The sequence below is a fragment of the Rhinolophus hipposideros genome, assembly GCF_964194185.1.
Source record: "Rhinolophus hipposideros genome assembly, chromosome: 5".
In the NCBI taxonomy this organism is placed as follows: Eukaryota; Metazoa; Chordata; class Mammalia; order Chiroptera; family Rhinolophidae; genus Rhinolophus; species Rhinolophus hipposideros.
In genome coordinates, this window is record NC_138051.1 from 78,243,201 (window position 1) to 78,259,653 (window position 16,453).

General features: G+C 39.7%; 1 protein-coding gene across 9 annotated transcripts in view; it reads right to left on the reverse strand.

The window, feature by feature from the left end:
- ENTPD5 (ectonucleoside triphosphate diphosphohydrolase 5 (inactive)) overlaps positions 1-16,447 on the reverse strand; it is a 36,501-nt gene extending 20,054 nt beyond the window's left edge. The window contains exons 1-2 of one of the 9 annotated variants that reach the window (XM_081049036.1): positions 2,480-2,631; positions 1,094-1,164 (exon numbers count right to left, since the gene is read on the reverse strand). The gene's annotated coding sequence lies outside the window, so the exon portion shown is untranslated. Of the gene's footprint in view, positions 1-1,093; positions 1,165-2,479; positions 2,678-6,155; positions 6,318-15,993 lie in introns of those variants that run through there. The other 8 variants (XR_013993391.1, XR_013993392.1, XM_081049033.1 and 5 more) reach the window with 8 other exon arrangements.
- Positions 16,448-16,453: the final 6 nt, after the last annotated feature.

Sequence of the window (16,453 nt, forward strand, 5' to 3'; positions counted from 1 at the left end):
AACTCAGGCCACCGGACTGCCACCTGTGACCAACAGTACTGCCAATGGCACATACGAGTACAACCCCATTTTAAGGAAATCAGTGTAACTTCAAAACACTTCAATAGACCATTGTGGTTTTTAAAACATCCTTCACAGGTTTCAGGCCATGTCATCCCCATAAGAACTTAGGGCAGATGGGCAAATTAAGAGAGAGAGGTTCAACGACTTGCTGAAAGTCATAAAGCAGGTCAGTGACAAGACGCTGATCAGAAGTCAGTCTTCACTCTTGCCAACCTTTCACTCTTGCCAACCTTTCTGTTTCCCCCGATTCCAAAGTGTCTCCCTTATGGCAATTTACTGCCTCTATTTCTTCATGTGTCCTTAAGCAAAGACGTAAAACTTAGCATTAGTGCTTAGCATTATTTGTTTTGAATTTGTTTATTATGGTAGGTTGGATACAAATGATGCTGAAAACCTACAGTAAAGTCACATGGAAAAATGTCTCCTGGGTAGGCTGTATTTTCTCCCGGTATTAAAGAAGAATGCCACACCTATCTTCTAACATTTAAATCTTCCTTAACTGTCCCTTTGCTTAAAATAGTTTTGTCCAACTTTCATCTCTGGACTTCCCCTTGAGTAAGTCATAGTTACTGGCTAAACAAGATTTAATTCCAAAGTCCCCCGCTTATCTCACCATCTCTGGTAGAGATAAGTCCCGTTATCTCTATCAGAACACTCAGTATATTTGGAGTACATTGAGGATTCTCAATCATTCTCAAGTCTGTTGATCTCCGAGGGTTTTGTTTTGTTTTTTTGTCAAAATGTGTTCCTCCTCACAGGTGACATGCTACATAGTAAAATAAAGTAAGTTAAAGTTAATTGCATTTGGAATTTGAAACTATTTAAAATAACTATAGAGTTGTTCAGTGGGGCTACAAAGGCAGAGTTAGAATTATTAGTTTGAACAGTATTCAAGGCTCAACTTCCCATCTTGAAGAATGAGAGCTATTGCCTAGGAAAGGAAAATATTTAGAATCTCACACAAAGGAAACTTCATCCCAGGAAATCAACCACTGAAACAGGGCAGCTGCCTGGCCAGGTTCATACTCACATTTAAATCACTCCCTTTGGCTGATTCTTATTTTACAGCAAACAGTTAGTCAGGCAGATCAATCTAAATAACTGAAAAAAGCCACCTTTCAGATTCTCTGAGTAGTAACAGATTCTTGCCTTGTCCAGAGTTTGAAGCACATTCAACACCAGGTCCCTTTTCTCCCTCAGGAAGTGTCAGTCCCCAGCCTTCCTGATGCCCCAGCAGCTTCTTCGGGGCTCACTCAGACTTTCTCTATTATCACGGTTTCTGATAAACCTCTCCAGCCTCTATTTCAATTAAACAAACACTTGCTTTTCTTCCAAAAGAGATTCCAATGAGGAAAAATGCATACTAGGTATCTGTTTTCATGGAGTAAAAACTGCAGAGTCATACCATGTGTTCAGTGTAAAACTAAACAGATTTTAAAGAAAGCAAAGAATGAAGACATAAAATGCTCCTTCTGTTCTCTACTCCCACCTTCCAACACCACTCCCAATCTCATTTTTCTTTAAGAATAGTATTAAAGGCTTACAATTCAGAGTATATAGAATAGAACTCTATTTACGTGACACCAGCCTGCACAGCTTGTTCCTTCACTGTTAGTCTTTGCTCAAATGTCACTGTTCTCCATGAGACTTCCTTGTTCGCTCTATTTAAAATTGCAACCCACCAGGTCACATATGCGTCTCCTACCTTCCTTCCCTGTCATATTTCTCCACAGCACTTCTCACTTCCTAATACACTATAGAATTTTCATTTTCATAATCCTGGCTCCCCGACCTCCCCTCCACCCTCCAGATGAGCTATACAAGGCAGGAATTTTTGTCTGTACTGTTCACTGATGTGTTCCTGGTGCTGGAACAGTGCTAGCACATGGTAGGTGTTGAATAAATACTCTGAAGGGATGAACAGTAATCTAATAGCTCAGGGACTAGATCTCACCCATTTAACAAGAATACAATAGCTGACTTCTTTCCAAAAAGAGATTAATTACCTACCCATTGGAAGACCACATTTCTCCAAATGTGTCAATTATATAAAAAGTTTTATATGTTACTCAAAATAATGTAGTCAGATTTACTTTCTACAGATTGGAGAGTATACATCAGTATATTTTAATCTACTACTTTCAGAATTGGTCTTCTCAATATCTCCTGCTTTCTATCTCCTATTCACCCCCAACAAAGACCTATCTTCATTTCTTTTCTTTGAGATTTTGGTGCCAGCCAGTGTTTGTCACTATGCCCATCTTCTAAGGACTTTTTCAGTGTATCTTTGTCTCTATCGTAAACACTAATCCTCTCTCAGCCTCCCCAGAGCTTCACATTCTGGATTCCCTTCTTCCTGTCACCCAGAGCCTGCGACACCACAATCCCAGAGGCCCAGGCCCAGCTGAGTGCTCACCTGCTTGTCTGCCTGTTCCCTGTGAATCCTGGCTTTCACTGGTGGTTGCCTTTTGCTCTTTGCTCCTATTTCAGCTCTTCTGAATTAAGCTAGCTTCATGAACCACATTCACCTTTGTGCTAGTCTGCAACTATGAGGCATTTTGCTAACTCATTCCCTTCTTTAGCCTTCACTCCCTTATCCACCTTTTTTCTGGGTACACGATTGTCTGGTTTACCTACTTTTATGATAGTTAAGTGCCAACTTCTGCGTATAGGGCAGAAGTTGCGTAAGAAGTGAACTCTGTGTTGCTTTTACACAGGAGATTAATTACCTACTAATTAATGTTTTACATTACTTGATAATGTTATGTTTATAATTACAAATATGTAACTACATAATAATGTTATCAATTCCCTACTAATTCAATGTTTTATAACATTAGCCCAATAGTGGAGAAGCTAATAATACTCCTTGATAGCTTCTATCCTTGAAATGACTTTAGAAAGCTGGGCATTGAATTGTCTAATTAATAAGCATTTAATGAGTGTCTAATATATAATGGATACTGTGCTAATTTCTAGATACAAAAGAGGAATCAGATATAGGCCCATTTCTTGGGGAGACTTCAGCTTACCAGAAGAAACAGACAAGTAAACCAACACCTATAATGTACTGTGGTAAGTTCTCTGACAGAAATAGGTACAGGGTGTGACAGAAATGGATATAAAGGGCAAGTAACTTATCTTAGAAGGGGAAGGAGGGAGGTGGGAAAGCCGTGGTAGGCTTCAGGGTTGAGAGGCTGAAGCTGGGACCTGAAGCAGCGGTAGAAATTAACCTGGTAAACTGACACAAAGAGAATTCTGAGACCTTCAAGTATTAAGAGTTCGGTATGGCTGGAATACGGGCAGGTGTTATAAAGGATGCTTCTTGAGGCATTGAAACAGATTTCAAAATGAGCGGACTTGTTTTTCTTATATGTATAGTTCCGCGGTGACACCTGTTATTTTTGTCTTTCTATTTCCTCCCTAAACAAAAATCAATATTGACTGATTTGAGTAAAAATCACACAATATTTCCCAACAGTAGAAAATAACGGAATGGGATAGGTGACTAAAAAGTTCCACCAAAGTCTGAAAACAGTGAAATGTAAAGCACCCACTGCAAATTCTTTTGAGTTCCATATCAAAGCTGACTTTAACAAAGTTAAAAATGAAACACAAAGCAAGTTTAAAATGTAACTAGAATGAAAATGTTAAACTATAAGCTGAACTATGGGAATGGATTAGTCAAACCACCCAGAGCCTAAATTATCTAAGCAAAGCAAAACTAAGGTAGACCTAAATCTCGGAAATTTCAGCACAATGAGCAATTTCTCATTTGGGGATGTAACTTGGGACCTACATTCCCAATACCAAGGGCCAGAGTCCCGGAACACCTTGCTATCTATCTGAGGGGAGGGTGCCAAGTACTGAGCCTGGAGCATGTCAGACATCAATAAATGCATCCTAAATGGACTTGGTACAATTGGGCTGAAGATATTTGCAGGAGCACTAGGGCAGGATGTACCCCCTTTCCCAGTGTCTTAATAAGGGTATGTATCACATCCTCAAATTCCCATTACCCTCCAAACCAGCCCTTGGATAGCAGTGCTATTCCACGAAGCCTATTTACTCACATTCATTTAGCCATTCCAGAATTTATGGGTTGCCCAATGCTACTTAACAAGTATAGTATGCAAAGATGAATCATCTTAGACCCACCCTTTAAGAGGCTGGAGTAAACAGGAAAAAAATACATGTCAAATACCTCTGTAAAGTTAAAATGTGACAAGTAGCAGTTACCATGCTCCCAAACTTCAAAGCAGGGAGAGGTAACTTCCACCTGGGATGATCAGAGAAGGCTTTGTGAAAGAGGTGGCATTTGAGGAGGGTCCTGACAGAGGAATTAGGACAGAAGAGGAAAGCTTTTCAGGAAAAATAAACAATGTGAATCAAGACACTGATGTAGAAAAAGGGATTGGGGGGGGGGGAGCCCTGGGGAGTAGTGAACAGATCACTAACTATAGTATAAAATAAAGTTGGAAAGGCAAATTGAAGTCAGATAGTAGAGCACCAAATACTCAGCTAAGGAGCTTAGACTTTACTCTGCAGATGATGGAAGCCACTGAAGATTTTGAGAAAGGAACTGTCACAAATATGAATCTAGCAGTCACAGAAGAATTGGGGTGGAGAGCTCAAAATCCACTCAATTGTCTAATTCTGCAAATGTTTACAGATGACTACTAAGTAATAGATGCCAGAGAATTAAAGGTGAATAAACCTTTTTATTCAAAATATTGACTTTGGCTGAGGTGACATGTATATACAAACAACCACACCTTTATAAGTTAATCAGAAAAATGCTAAAGGAGCCCAAAGCACAGGACTAAATCTATCCAGAGGATTAGGACAGGCATCATGAGATGACACTTGAACTGGACATGAAAAATTAATCGAAGTCACTGCATAAATATTAGATACGTGGACAAAAAGAAGAGGGACTATAAAAAGATGAAAAGACAGTAGGAAAATTATGGATAATTTGATTTCATTTTTAAATTTCCTCATGAGTTTTTGTCATATGGATTTGAGAAACGAAGCAAAAAAAATAAATAAAAAAAGTAGAGGACCATAGCAGAGGAAGATATAGAAGAGGAGCGTTAGCATTTAATATAGAGGAAAGACTGTGGCCAAAGGAACACAATCTGAGGTAATAATAGCAGCTAATATTTATTGAGACCTTAATACTTGCCAAGCACTATGTTAAGTATTTTACATAGATTATTTCATTTAATCTCACAATATCACTCCATGAAATAGGTTCTATTATTAACATCCCCAGTCAATAAATGAGAAAACTGACACTTAAGAAACTAATTTAAGACCTTGCAGTAGTAAGTGAAAAAAACCAGAAATCAAACTCAGATTGTGTAATTCCAGAGCCCAGTTTTAACCACTAGGTCACCCAGGAAGGGTCATACAGTATGACTCTAACAAAAGACAGATATGGGGGTGGGAAAGAGAGTGTAGGGCAGAAAAACCGTCAGAGATGAAGCTGGAAAGTCAGATTGGCATCAGAATGTGCAAGTCTTACAGTAGTTTGGTCTGTTTCCTACTGGTTCTACCTTCGTTACATTTCCAGAATCCAACTGTTTCTGGCCATTTCCATGGCTACCACCTTGGCCCGAGCCACCATCATCTCTCATGTGATTCACTCTAATGTTGTCCTAACAGACCTCTGCTTTTACCCTCACTCCTCTAGAATCTATTTTTAACAAGCAGTTAAAGTCATCCTTTAAAAACGTCAGAGCACGTCTCTCTCTCCTCTGCAATATCCAGCAATGGCTTCTCATTTCCCTCACAGCAAGGTCCCAACAACAGCCTTCATGGATCCACCTGCTCTGCCTTCCTCCCTGTTACCCCTCATCTACTGACAGTTTTCACCTTACTCACTCTCCCCACACTGACCCCTGTACTTGTATGGCACGCATGCTCCTATCTTAGAGCTTTTATCTGGAACAATCTTTTCCATACATCCATTGATAAAGTCCTGCAACTCCTTCAAACACCTCCCTCCCTCATGTGCCCCCTGCCTCCACCTGTTCTCCCAATCCCCTTTACTCTGATCTGCTTTTTCTTCTTTCCACTCCACTTACCACAGTCTGACATTCTGGAGAGCGTATTTATTCTGCTTATTGTCTGTGTTCTCTGATAGCATATAAGCTCTTTGAGAGAAGGAATTCTTTGTTTACTGATGTAGCGCAAGCAGCTAGGAGTGTCCAAAAAGCTGCTGGACAGAAACTGACAATAGGAATAAACTGCAAGTGACACAAAAAAGGGAGAAAAAATACTTTCATAAATAAATAGATTTTTAAGAGCAAATATAATTAATGAATACCTACTCGAGTCATATTGTTTTAGGAAAAACTCTAATTTTATTTTTCTGAATCTATTAGTTCTACAGCTAAATGGAATTTCTTTAACCACTTTCAAATAGTTAAAATTGTGATTAACTTTCTAAAGGATACTAAACATTGTTTACATTGTCCAAATTCCTTTCTATTTATTAAACCAATAAATACTTTAGGATGCTGTACATTAGTTATCTATTGCTGCATGTAACAAATAGCCCCAAAACGTAGTTGCTTAAAACAATAAACATCATCTCACAGTTTCTGTAGGTCAGGGATTTGAGAACAGCTTACTTGGACATTTCTGGCTTAGGGTCTCTTATGATACTGTAGTCAAGATGTAGGCGGGGGCTGCAGTCATCTGAAGGCTTGACTGAGGCTGAGGACCCACCTCCAAGACAGCTCACTCAATAGGTGGCAAGCTGATGGCTGGATATTGGAAGGAAGCCCCAGCTGCTTCTCATGTGGACTCCCCATAGGGCCTGAATGTCTTCACAACGCGGTGGCTGGCTCCCTCCAGGGTGGGCAATCCAAGAGAGAACAAGGCAGAAGCAGCAAACTTTTCTATGACTTGGCCTTGTTCATACACTATCGCTTTCCCCATGTTCCCCTGGTCATACAGACCAACCCTGAAGAAGTGTGTGAGGGAACTACACAAGGGCATGAATATTAGGAGGTGAGAATCATTGGGGGCCATCTTGGAGGCTGGCTCCTGCAACTCCTACACAGTATTTGCATAATATTTTGTGTTCAGCTTTTTTCCCCCCAGTGTATATATATTTCTATAAATACAGCTTACCCACTTCTTGTTTTAGGAAGTATATGTTATTCCAAAGATATTAACTCTGAAAAATTAAAAGCAATATGGACTTTTACCTTCTCTGAAAATATGTCCCACCACTTGAAGCTTTCTCATTTTTCTGTTACAGCCCATTATTTTACTTAAAAGAATTAAAATCAGAAAAACTACAACTCATACAATGTCCTCTTTCTTCCTAAGGGTGAAAATGAATTTAACTACTTCAAATAAAAGTCAGATATTTGGGGCCGGCTCAGTGGCTCAGGCAGTTAGAGCTCCGTGCTCCTAACTCCAAAGGCTGCCAGTTCGATTCCCACATGGGCCAGTGGGCTCTCAACCACAAGGTTGCCAGTTCGATTCCTCGAGTCCCACAAGGGATGGTGGGCAGCGCCCCCTCAACTAAAAACGGCAACTGGACCTGGAGCTGAGCTGCGCCCTCCACAACTAGGACTGAAAGGACAACAACTTGACTTGGAAAAAAGGCCTGGAAGTACACACTGTTCCCCAAAAAAGTCCTGTTCTCCATCCCCAATAAAAAATCTTTAAAAAAAAAAGTCAGATATTTAGGAGAGGTAGCAATAAGTAATTATATTTAAGATTATAGACATCTGTTAATAACCTAATAATAAACCTAACATGAATACTAAACACTAAATTAAGGAAGATATAGAGTAGAAATATTTATATTAACAGAATAGCAACTTCCTTCAAGCTACATACAGAAAAAAGTTTCTAATCATACAATGGTAGCGTTAATACTTAGGTACTGAAGAGATACCGTGTTTCCCCAAAAATAAGACCTAGCTGGACCATCAGTTCTAATGCATCTTTTGGAGCAATAATTAACACAAGGCCTGGTATATATTATATTATATTATACCCGGTCTTATATTATATAACCCCCAGTATTATATTATATTATATAAGACCAGGTCTTATATTAATTTTTGCTCCAAAAGACACATTAGAGCTGATGGTCCGGCTGGGTCTAATTTTCGGGGAAACATGGTATTTGTAGCAAGGGACTGACAACGGGCACAGATTTGAAAACCACCGAAAAATTTATAACAAACATTTTTCAAATATCAACTGAACAAGAGGTTTATTTAAAAATCAGCTTTTATTAGATCATTGCCAAGCAGCTGTAATAAGACCTGTGAGCGTGGAAACTACATGGGGAAGAGTCTGAACAGGAAGAATTTCCCAAAAACATGAACTGTCTCACGCTGGTGGGGAGGGTAGGATTCTTACCCCAAGGGTTCAGCCCACATCTGACCACAGTGCCCAAAGATTCCCAGATTAGAGACTGGTTGGTATCTTTTAAGTCCCTCCAACCCTAAGATCAAGTAGTCTAACTCCCAATAAAGGAATTAGAATTGATGCATTGGTAGTTACCAACAAATGTAAAATTCTTTCCTATAAACAGGTCACTTATTTCTGTACTTTATTACATTTCAATCAAAATGTCATTAGACAAGTGTGAAAAAGGTCCGTTCTGTACAATGAAACCATTTGGGTGTCATGTTAAAACGAGATCAGGCAGTGCTTGACTTCATTTTGCATTGTTTTAGGCTTGACTTAGCTACACGAATCACTGCATAGAAGCTGTTGCTAATTCTGCCTCTCTTCTCCACCAGCCACAAGCCTTTCCTTAAGAGTGAAAGTCCTTTAGATTAAGAAAATACTGTCAATCAGGAAGGGATTAATAGAGCCCCAATGAGCAAATACAATAAAAACCTAAGGTAATAAATAATCTTCGCCTCCAAATCCATATTCATTGTGGGAGGTACCTATTGCAGAAGAGTAATTACAAGGATCAGTGCCATATGTCACTGTTTATATTGGAGTTTGTGGGAACAAGTGAAAACATATTTTCCTTTTCTTGTTATCAACCAAAAAATAGCTACTGCTTCAAACATGTGAAATTTAAAATGAAAGATATGAGAAAGACTGAATTTTTACAATGATACCTCATGTATAAAGCAAGGAATGTTTCCACATAAGTACATTTCCTCAGATGTCTTTAAGATGCTCCTCCTGTAAATACCATAACACTTTTATTTTAACAATGGTAAAAATGTTTCTTACGTGACATTTTATTTTGATTTAGGGTCACGATTATGATCATCAGTTACATTTTTCTGTAAACTTGGGATGCTTCCGAAGGCTACTGGTCTGTAGGACTGTTTGCCATTCTGCCACTAAACAGTCCCATTACTACGCTTTCTGAGCTGGTCTTGACACCGTGCTATCTATTCTCACTGATCAGTGCTGTGATGTGCCTGACTCCATCATCTAAGCTGCCATCATCTAAATTTTAAAAACCTTTGGGTTGTGAATTGGAGCCATATTTATTAGACTTTTATGTCAACTTATGCAATGAGGACCTCTCCAATAGAATAAGGGTTGTGAACCTTGTGACAGTTCTTTTAGTGGCTTGTAGATGCTTTTCCATTGATTATCAACTCTCAGCTTGGAATAAGAAAGCAGAATTTGCAGAAATCTGACCTATGAATAAGTGGGGTATTACTTTACATCAATTACTTTACCAATTTTTCCTTTCCGTTCTGGACTTCCCCTTTGTTTCCTTCAACTAATGTCACTTTTTCAACCTGTAGAAGATGGACATGGATACTCACAAGAGCAAAATTCCCTCTTTTCTCTCTTGTCAGTATGCCTATTTTTGATATAGTTATCACTTTTCACATTTGTTTTTAATCTGTTCAGGCTTCGGAAACCAGATCACTAAGCTCATCTCCTGATATAGTCTAGTACTCTTGGGCTCTTTCTCCTATTCTATACTTTGTTCTCATTCAAACTACAATTGCATTCACTCTTATAAAATCACTTGTTTATAAATCAGCAACAGCAAACAGGGGCAAGTCATATTCCCTCTAAAAGCTAGTGTATATTTTTGTGTAAATATATGTATGTAAACATAGGAGGGGGCAGTGATTAAAGAGCTGATCCATAAACAAAGTGCATAAAACCTATTTTATGCACTGTGTGAGGGTGTTTTTTTGGCTGTGAAGAACTCGAATACCAGCTATGTGTTCCTAGTGATCAAGAATAGCCAATTACTATTACGTGTATGAGTATGTGGTTCAAAGGTACCAAACCAACCCCAGTCCTAGATACACATCCACAAGAACAGAAAACAGGGACTCAAACAAATTATTTCCATGCCAATGTTCATTGTATTATTATTCACAACAGAAGATGAATCCAAAGAAGTCCACAGCAAGGTACATCATAATTAAAATGCCAAAGATTAAAGACAAAGAGAAAATCCTAAAAGCAGCAAGAGAAAAGTAGTTACCTACAAGGGAGCTCCCATAAGACTACCAGCTGATTTCTCAACAGAAACTTTGCAGGCCAAAAGGGACTGGCATGAAATATTCAGTGATGAAAAGCAAGGACCTATTACCAAGATTACTCTAACCATCAAGGTTATCATTTAGTATCAAAGAAGAGATAAAAAGTTTCCCAGACGAGAAAAAGCTAAAGGAATTCATCACCACCAAACCAGTATTACAAGGAATATTAGACAGACATCTTTAAGAAGAAGAAAAAAGTAAAAAGGCAAAAAATATGAATAAAATGGCAATAACTATATACCTATCAATAATTACTTTAAATGTAAATGAATTAAATGCTCTAATCAAAAGACATAGTGTGGATGAATGGATGACAAAATAAAACCTACACATATGCTGCCTACAAGAAAATCACTTCAGATAGAAAGACACACATACAGACTGAAAGTAAAGGGATAGAAAAAGATATTTCATGCAAATGAAAATGAAAAAAAAACTGGAGTAGCAATGCTTGTATCAGACAAAATAGATTTTATAACAAGAGACAAAGAAGGACCCAGCAATCCCACTTCTGGGTATTTATCTGAAGAAACCCAAAACACTAATTCGAAAAGACATATGCACCCCTGTGTTCACTGCAGTGCTATTTACAATAGCAAAGATATGGAAGCAACCGAAGTGACCATCGATAGATGAATGGATAAAGAAATGGTACATATATACAAAAAGAAAGAAATCTTGCCATTTGAGACAACACAGATGGACCTAGAGGGTATTATGCTAAGTGAAATAACAGAAAGACAAATACTGTATGTTTTCACTTCTACGTGCAATCTAAAAAACAAAATAAACAAATAAAACAGAAACAAACTCATACACACAGAGAATATTTTGATAGTTGCCAGACAGTAGGATGGGGAGATGGGTGCAAAAGGGGTCAGGATTAAGCTGTACAAATTACCAGTTATAAAAATAGTCATGGGGATGTAAAGTACAGCATAGGGAATGTAGTTAATAATATTATCAATAGTACGCATGGTGTCAGATGAGTACTAGACTTATTGGGGTGATCACTTTATAAATTATATAAATGTCAAATCATTACGTTGTACACAGAAAACTAATATAGTATTGTACGTCAACTGTAATTGAAAAATAAATTTTTAAAAAGTTTTTATTTTAAAGAAAAAAGCACTTCTCCAGGTATTCACTTGGAATCCTAGGATAGAATGAACAGTATCTACCCCTAAGCATGCAATCTTGACAACATTTCATTAAGTTTTCCTTTTAAAAACACTGAACTCAAAATGAGAGACACTTCAAACTGGCATCTCCAAATGTTTGCCTTCCTTGGCATCCCTACTCCATACACACAGGGAGGGTTAAATAGATACCCTTTCTAATTTCCTGTTTCTATAATATTAGTGGCACCACAAATTTCCTAATTCCTAACTCAAAATCTTCATCATCTTTGAATTCTCCTCTTTCATGCCTTCTATACTCCAATCTGTTATCAAGGACTGGTGATTTTTCCTTTGCAATATCTTTCCCTTTTTTTTCCCCCTCTTAGTCCCCCTGAATTTAGATTCCAGCTTTTATAACTTCAGACTTGATCACAGCCTATTAACTAATCTTCTAGTCACCAATGTCTCTATCCTCAAATCCATATACCACCGTCATCCTAAAATGTTGTTTTCATCATTTTCCCACTAGATTGTAACCCACATCATGGCAGGGACTCATTCATCTTTAAACACTGTATAGCCTGGCATCTGTTTAATCAAATTTTTTGAATGAATTAATGAATACATAAATCACATCACTCTCCTTCTCAAAACTTTAATTTCCCACAGTCTACAGTCTCAAAACTTTAATTTCCCACGGTCTACAGTCTCAAAACTTTAATTTCCCACGGTCTACAATTAAAGTTACAAGCTCAAATATCTAAATACCTACTGGAGCCAAGCATGAAATGTAAGTGAGTAAAGGTGTGTGTAAAACAACAGGAAGTGGTGGGTACTGATGCAAACTGGAGAGCAAATGTCCCATCTAAAGGGGCAGCTGCTTGCTGTTTCCACAAATTGCTGGCATAATGAAACATAGGCCCAGTATTGCCAGGTCTTCCGGGTTTTCAACATGAGTTGAAAGCATCTATTTCTACATAGAATCTGGTTTTTAAATAGTGACAATCAACTCCACTTAGTTGTTAAAAACTACTGACTCCATTTAGGTAAAAAACAAAGCCTCAAAACACTGTGCAGGCCAAATAAAATACATTTATGGGCCAAATCCAGCCCTCAAATCACAAGTTGATGACTCTGCTCTGTAGAAAAGATGAACACCTTGCCTAACATTCCGAGTCCTTCACTGTGAATTCTAAGGCCACCCTGCCAAAGTTTTTTTTTTTGTCCACTACTTCCATAGAAGAACCCTCAGCTCTGGCGCAGCAGTTCTCAAACTTCAGCATGCCACCTGGAGGGCTTGTTAAAACACAGATTGCTGGGCCTCAAAGCCAGCACTTCCAATCCAGGTTGCAAGTGGGGTCTGAGAACCTGCATTTCTAACAGGTAATGCTGGTGCTACTGGTCTGTTGACCACACTTCAAGAACCACTGCTCTAGTTAAATTACTCCTACTCTCAGGCACACACTGAATTTTGCTCACATTGTTCTACCTTCCCAGAAAGCCTTCCCTCTTCCTTTTAGCCCACCTCCTTCTGTAAACTTTGACTATGACAGTCCTTCTATGCCTCCAAATTCCTGTAGCACTTAGGAGCCATGCCATCTCCCCTTTACCCATCACTGTTTAGTGTCTTTTCCTATTAACTGGTTACTGGTGTCAATGAGGTTGTGTATTCTCAGAGACCAATGGCTAGGTCAACACTTGCATTCACCTGACTGTTAGCCACTTAAAAGTAGGGGTCCTGTCTTGTCCCTCACCATATCCCTCAAGCTGTAAAAAAGCCTGGTATACAGTTGGTACTCACTAAACAGTTCCTAAATGAACATCTGATAGATTCATGAAATGATTGTGCAGATAAGTGGGCCTGAAATTTGGGTACATAAATTTTTTTAGAGAACTTTTAGTTCTGTGTAATGGTTTGGTCAGGAAGGACAACAAATAAAAACTGGATATTTTGCAATAAATTGCCAATAGGTAACAATTATCTGTAGCAACACATTTTGTACATAAATAAAACAGTGAATGTTTAAAAATCTGATTTAAAAATTGATAAGAATAAATTCTTGATCTCCAAGATTTCTTACCCCTGCAGGGATGTAAACTAGTTGTAATATCACAAGATGAAATTAGTAGAATTCTATATTTGCACCATATGCAATAAAAAAGTAAGATGAAAGTAATTAATTCCACATGATATTCAGAAATAGTGATCAGTCCCTTTAGATACAGTTTGGATGATAATATATTTATCCAGGATTCCAAAGGCTATGTGAAAACAAAATTAAAAGCTGTTCATCTATAGTTTCTTCCAGCTATAGAGTAGCACCTGCTATCAAGTGATTTCAAAGATGATTTATGAGTAGAAACTTGGTCTCCAAGCTAAACCAGAATAAAGCCACAGAAGACTTTATACAGTAAACCCAATTTTGGAACTTAGGAAGAAAAAATTAGAAACACTATGTATTTTGATAAATAGCCCTAAGTTCTTATTTGGCTTTTTTTAACAACTCCATACTTGATGGTATTACAATCAATGAAATAAGAGAAAAATTAACATCATTTGGCAAAGACAGAGAATCCAATTCAGAAACAAAACAAAACAAAACCCCAGGAGCATATGAAGCACATTTACAGCTTTAAGCTAGCAGATGTCACCTTACATCCGGATATTCGCCCTATCTACCAGGACCATAATGCTCTTGTTTGCATGAAGGTTCAGCCAAGACACCCACAGACGGTATCGATGCTGACCAGGAACTATTCAAACTGGGCAAAAAAATAAATAAAATAAAAAATTACAACACCAAGTTAACAAAAACACTAAGTGGCTTATTCCAAGTTTTAAAATCATTAGCATTCTAAACAATGAAACAAATTTATTCAGTAAAATAATCCTGAAATTTCATAGTAAAACTACCTGCCAGAGGTTATGGAAAGAAATGCTATCAGATGAATTGCTAAATTGCAACGTCCTACTCTACTATTTGTACCAGCAGATGTTTCTTACTAACAGATGACTGAATAATAACATCCAGTTCTTTGGTAGAGAACGTGGAGGTTCAGAAGATTAGATTCTAGAACCACCTCTACTACACTACGAATCTGGGCATTTCTCTTAGCCGTATTCATACCACAACAGTTCTAACTACAAAACCAAACTTACAGTTAATAAAAATGTTGTATAATAAAATACAAAGCACATACTGTAAAGTACAAGTATAAAGTATTATGCTCACATTAAGAAATAATCGTGTTACAGTCAAATTGTCATGTTTATAAACAAATAGTCTTGGAATGACTTTCATATTATACAGTTGCCAAGTTTTAGAATGTATTCCAAATATAACCTGTGACAGAAGACGCCCTACCCTCTCTTTTCTGCAAGTTATCAATAGGGTGCAGTTTCAGAACCTCAGACATACAAAATTTACCCTAACTTTATAGATTTCCTATCAGAGGAAACCCCTTCAATGCATGGTGATTCCACCATGGACCCACAGAGGCGTGACATACAAAAAAGGGGGAAATGCACCAGAAATGGATTAAGCCACGATCGTGCCAGAAGACGGTGTGTCTAAGAAGAGTTTCAGTGCTCATTAATAAATCAGAATTTTTCCCTTTAAGCACAGAATTCAGAAACTAGGTAAGTGAAAAAGAGGGGCTGGAAGAGGGCCTGGAAGGTTCAAGACCTCAGGAAGGGCTGTAGGGGTTAAGATCTCCCCCAGGGAAATCGAGAGGGAGGATGAACAATGAAGTTCTTAAAAGAAATTTTAAATTCCGTTTGACACGGAGGAAGACGCACAGCTGAGCTTCAATTCCGAGTTTCCTATTGCACTGGCACGCAGAATTCCCCACCTGCCTGAACCACTCACTCCCTCGCGCTGAATGAAGGCATGCCTGATCGCAGAGCTCCTCCTCCGAAAAAGAATACTTTTTCGAGAACTCCTCTTCACAGGTGTGCTCAGGAAAGAAACACCACACACCCCAAAAGGCAAGAACTTTCAACTTTATGCAACTTACAGAAAAAAGGGGGCTGCGGACGCAGAGATATTAGCAAATGGGGATCCCCGGCCCGTTCTGCGCGGGCAGCGTCGGCCACGCAGGACAGACCGGGGCCCGGGGCCTGACTGCAGGACTCGCCTCGAGCCCCGTCGCCTCTCCCACCCCAGGTGGCATCAGTGTCCTCGTCCGGCTCCCGGACGCCAGGTCGCCGGCGCGCACTGCCCCGCGGAGGCTGTCTGTCTAACCCCAACCCCCGCCCTCCTAAAAGTCCTCAATCGCCTCACCGAAAAACGGGTGGCCCGGGAAGTCCGCTACGTGCGCCATCCCTGACAGAACGAGCAAGCTAGGAGCCAGGGCAGGGAAAAGGAAACCAAACGAGTCCGGGTAGGCTCGAGAGAGGCTGAGTCGGAGCAGCAGCGAAAGCCAGTCGGCAGCGGCCACGCAGGCTGAGGCGTGAGGGACGCGAGGACTCGCCGACGAGGAACACTGCAAAACCCGCGGGGCGGGCGGATCCGTAAGGCAGCAAGTCCGGCCCTCGCACCGCTGGGGACGCCCGGCCGGCAGGACGTCGCACCGCCCAGGGTTCGCCCGCTCCGGACTCCCGGTGCGACACCGGGGCAGGCTCCGGAGCCTCCAAGGCTCACACACTCACCGCAAGCGCCGCCCCGGCGCGGCCGCCCGCCGCCCTCGGAGCGACCTCCGCCCCGCCCTCCGCGCCGCCCTCCGCGCCCCGCCCGCGGAGGC